We start from the raw sequence: 5,411 nt of genomic DNA on the forward strand, positions 1-5,411 counted from the left end.
TTTCCCTACGACACGTTCCCTGCTGCGCTGCTGAAAATTTGGTTCATGCCAGCAGGAAAAGAAGAGAGAACTGCATGAACCATGCCAATAGTACTCATCTGAGAACAAGTAAAATGCCTCCACACCCACTGCACACACTTTAATTGAAAGAGTAAGGAGAAGAAAAAAAAAAGATTCATTTTACAATCAATACTCTGCACGTCTGCTGTGCAACTGCTATCCAGAGAATTAAGCATGAATGTCTCTGGCTTAATGAGAGGTGGAAAGTCCTAGTTAAACGGATTACAAGCTCTTTATTTCCTATGATTGATTCCTTCCATACGGCTGCGAGAAACATTCATCAAAAAAAGTGTTCTCAAGTAGCATTTAGAAGTTAAATCAGCAGAGAAGCAAACTTGGCTTTCGCGTACTTGCGGCTCCCTGCCTCCCATTCTGCACGCAACCAACACGTGCAGCACCGAAACACCCTCATCGGTCACATCTCCAACCAGACCTGCACACACAAGACCTATTCCCTCCACATCTTCCAAGATGCCATTTCTGCTTCCATTTCCAAAGCAAACATTTGCTGCTCCGTAGTGCTTACCTGCTCCTCTGTAGCTCCCTTGTTCTGCACACCGGACACTGTTTTGGCTTCCTACACCAAGAGCACGTAAATTCATTTGGTAAGATTCTAATTGCACAACAAACTCCTTCCCGCTGCAAACACACTGCATGTGCTGTGGCCAAAATAATCAAAAGAGAAGACAGTCAGCAGGATCTGGTGACACAAAAGGCTCACAAGAAGTCAACTCCGTCTCCCTGATTTTGGAGAGCTTCTGGCTCTAGCGCTTTTTGTTTCCTTCTCATTGCAACTGGACTGATTTGGAGCAATCAAGACAAACCATCTGATACTGGAAAGGCCTTATAGGTAGACACTTTTGGATAGAGCACTCTAAAAAGCCACGAGATAACTGATGAAGCCCAGGAGGGTTCAACAAGCAAAGACGGCCTGGATTAGGAGATGAATACAGGATTGTTGACTGATCTTTGTAACATAGGCATGGGGTGGGAAATACCAAAGTTCTCAGCAAAAACAAGAGCATGAAAGCACATGATACAAAGAAACAATGGGAGCTGCTGCCTCATACCTGGGAATGCCCGGTGTGATGTGAGCTCTGAAAGCAGTTCGAAAGGTTCATGGAAGACACACGCACCGCTTCTCTCAAACCTGAAGATACCACTTCTGACTCCAGAAGGGTCTCGGTACTAGAGGTATCTCTGAAAGGTTGCACAAGGTCCAACCTTGGAGGTTTTGAAGACCTGTCTGGACAAAGCTCTGAGCAACCTAGCCTGAGTTCAGCATTGACCCTGCTTTGAGGGGGTGAGACAGAGCAGAGCCCTCCTGAGGTCCCCTCGCATCCAAGGGAGCCAATGGATCCAAGATTAAACAAAATATCAAGTGTCAGTCCCCACAGGAGCCTCAGCTTCCAGAATGACACGCAAGTTTTTTCAAGCACGTTGCTACAGCACATCCTGGGAGTCTTTCACATAAAGAAACTCCAAATTTAACCTGTTGCTCCCCACAGCTATTCCAGTCTGTGATAAGATAATCCCTTCCTGACGAGTTGACAGGGCAGACTTGCCCAATTGGCTGTTTCCATTTCATCATCTCCACTGCAGCTTTCTGCTCACTTGAAAAACATGGAAACTAAAACAATATCAGAAAAATTAGATATTTGCACACCCCATCCCCTCCCTCCATCCCTATTTTGGTATTATGGCTTCTGGCAGAGCAAGGGCTAAGATCCAGTTTACCCATCTTCTGCTTCAAAAATGCTCAATAAAGCACGGGTTTGCCTCGCGTTCCGAAAGCTTCTTTCCAGTTATTATTGAATTCTTTCCAGTTCTGTGTAAATCAGTCTGCTCAATGCACAGAGACAGATGTGACAGTTTCCCTCCCAGAGGATTTACAAGCTCAACCTAGACACTGCACAGTGAATGAAAATTGCATCTAAAGAAACAAGTGCGTAACGAAAGACAGGTTACAACCACACCATCACACAGTTACTCAACACCAGGTAAATATTTTCTTGACTGCTGATGTGTGTATTCTTTCAAAACCTGGGAGTTGATCTTTAGGAAGACATGAATAAGGATGAAGTGATGCTACTGTTCGCAGCAGCAACATAAATCTTTCAGAAGGGAATTTTCTCAATTGACTTGGCAAGCGGTTGCAATGTTCTCAAACGCTCCTCACTTTCTAAAGAGCATCTCAAAAAGCTGGTCAAGGTCATTCTGACTCTGACATTAGAAATGACACATCAAGGGAAGAGGAGCGAGGGTGAAGTCAGGAAGGAAACTGTCCCTCCATCCACAGGGTGTCTCCCAGAGTTAACAGAGGAGATTCATAGTCATTTCCAACCCATGACTGGAGAGCCCTGTTCTAATAAAAACAAAACTCCATCTGCCAGTTACATCAGCTACTATCTTGTTTTCCTTATGGAAAGGACCAGTCATGAGGGATTCACAAATTCATTTACTGATGCAAATCCAAGCCCTATTAGCCAAAGTGCTTTCAATCATTTTTGAGGACTTTTAAAACAATGAGCATTAACCCAGTCCATTCCAGCGCCCTCCCCAGCATCAGTGACACTCTTCCAGACAGTTACCAGTGGTACCACTACTCAGCACATTATCAACAGTGATGAGCAAACTGGCATATTAAAGATAATCATCACTAGAGAGAAACAATGACACCCGCAGCAAACTCTCTTCACAGCAAGGCAGCCATCTTCCCTCCACCCCACCTCCAGTGGAACTCTACACAAACCTAAACAGGAGTTATTTGGGTAGTCAGTAAATCATGAAGAATAAGAGTAACCCTGTAACTTGTGTAATGCTGAGCATCGCTGCCCATCCTTACAGCTATTTCTACATCCCTTCCCCATCTCATTCACAATTGATGTCGGTCAAATATCCAGAGCAAACCATGGCCAGGTTACAATGAGCCGTGGCATCTGGGATGCTGGCCCGAAGCTCTCCATGTTGCGCGCTTCAAAGCACTAATGCCCATTTAGGTCATTGCTCATGATCCTCAGCATCATGCTACAGAGAACACGGTTTGGAGGCAAGACCCCAAGTGGTCCATTAATACGTAGCTATGCAGTTTGGTGGGAATTGCTTCCAGCCCGGAGCAGCTTATCCAAACATCTGGAGCAGCTAAGCAGAAAGTCCCACAGGAGCCCAGGGGCCAGGATGCAACAGCACCAGTATTTCTCTTCCCTTCCCTGTAAAACATTAAGCTTTCTAGGAAGAGGCATCAGAAAAAGGAGAGGCTGAAAGCTCATTTTTTCCTTAAGTAGCTCTGTGACACTGCAGTAGTGAAAAGAAAATGAAGACTACCCAGCAGATTTTTAGCAGGGCATCACAGACTAAAGATCAGTTATGCAAACATCCAGTCAGCGCTAATAAGGCTGACCACGGGGAACATGTGTTCATTCAACAAGATGACCTTTCCTTTCCTACCTAGAAAGACACAGACGTCACCACAGAGACGAGGGCACTGCTCAAGGCAGACCTTTCCGTACCAGATGAGAAAAACAACCCCAAAAATATAAAAAGGCTTCCTGCACATCTTTTGATGAGCCATCCTTATGCAAGCATGAAGGGTGCAGGAGAAACACATGGTAGTCGAGGCTATGCTTCTTCTGAAGACAGAAGCACCTGACCCAGGTGGGTCAGGCGCTGCACACATCTGGAATACAGCCCAAAAAGCAGCCACATCCCAGGAAAGCAGAGAAGGACTTTCCGAAGCACCGAACTCCCATAGAAAAGCAATTTTTTTTTTCCCCCCCCTCATTATTCTCACATACACATGCCTCCCCCAGGTTTATTTATTAAGAGGTTCCCAGGAAAAAAAAAAATAAAAAAAAATAAAATCAGCTGATGTGATCTGAAAGGGAACGCCAGCTGCACACAAACACAGCATTTCCGGGATTAAATGGATTTAAATTCAGATTACTTCACTTCCAGTAGGCCACTTCGGGTTTTCATCTTCAGTCAATTCAGATTAAGACCCTGTCTTGCTAGGAACATTGAGGGAAGCTACTGCCTGCAGAAAACAGGCAGATTTCCTTACACTGGCCAAGAGCTAAAAATATCTTTATTTTCAGCTTATTTTCCTAAGAAAAAGCAGTGTGATTGCATAAGTGTCTCTGTTCCTGTTCTCCCCTACACCCTTCCTTCCCCCCTCAAGCAGCAATGCCCTGGAGCATCAGCCTCTTCCAGCCCACAAAGCGGTTATGCACTGGAGAGCTCTCCAAGAGGAGTTGCTGCTGGGTGGGAAAGGATGAAATGAACCTCTCCCCCAAGAGAAGAGCAGTTCTAGTCCAGCCCACTGTCAAAGACTTGTCAGCACATAGAGCTGGAGACAGGAAAGGAAAGAAGTGGGAAGACTAAAGATTTGAAGTAATTCCCAAAGAAACTAGACCTCTTTTGCTCTTGGGTCAACTTCATTTTGGTTAAAAAGTAAAACATTGAGAGCACTTCACATTAAACAACTCGCTGGACAGGTGGCCAAACTGATTTCTGCCACCCTTTTGAACATACTAAAAAGGTCCTGAAAAAAAATATTATCACAGTCATCAAATTAAGAGAAAGCACCAAGTACCCAAAGCAGCATCTCTGCAAGGGTAAATTCAGGAAGAAATTTCAGGATTAGGCTTTATAAGTGTTAGAAGTGAACAAAAAAAAAAAAAAAAAAAACCAAAAAAAAACCACCCACACAACACCCAAACCAAACAAAAGACGACCATCAGCAATACCATTCTTTTGTTGAAATGGTTATTACATATCACTGAAACTCAAGGGCAAACCAATATAAAAATTACTGTTCTCTGCATGAGCACACCTGAGTTCAAAGCCACCAGTGTCCAGATTGGATAAACCAGAAGAGTCTTAATTCCAAAGGAAAAGAGCTGGCCAAGTGAATAAGATGAAAACTATAGAACTAGAGGGTTTTTTTCCTTAAAAAAAAAAAAAACAAAAAACAAAAAACAAACAAACAAACAAACAAAAAAACCAAAAAAACCACCAACCAAAAAGTAACTTCCAGACTAGAGAAGTACATATGAGACGCTTCATGTCTTTGTTCCCAAATCTGGCAACCTAGCTGTTTCTGCATGTCTTAAGAACTATTTTCAGCTGAAAACAGGGAACCTGTCATGAACACTCAACCAGCTTCACAGAATCATAGAATTGTTATGGCTGGAAAAGTCCTTGAAGATCATCAAGTCCAATTGTTATCTAACTCTACTGGGCCCACCTCTAAACCATGTCTCAGAGCACCATAACCAGATGGCTTTTAAGTACTCCAAGGATGGCGATTCAACCGTTTCCCTGGGCAGCCTATTCCAGTCTTTGACAGCCCT

The sequence above is a fragment of the Charadrius vociferus genome, unplaced genomic scaffold (assembly GCF_000708025.1).
Source record: "Charadrius vociferus isolate BGI_N301 unplaced genomic scaffold, ASM70802v2 scaffold407, whole genome shotgun sequence".
NCBI classification, from domain to species: Eukaryota; Metazoa; Chordata; class Aves; order Charadriiformes; family Charadriidae; genus Charadrius; species Charadrius vociferus.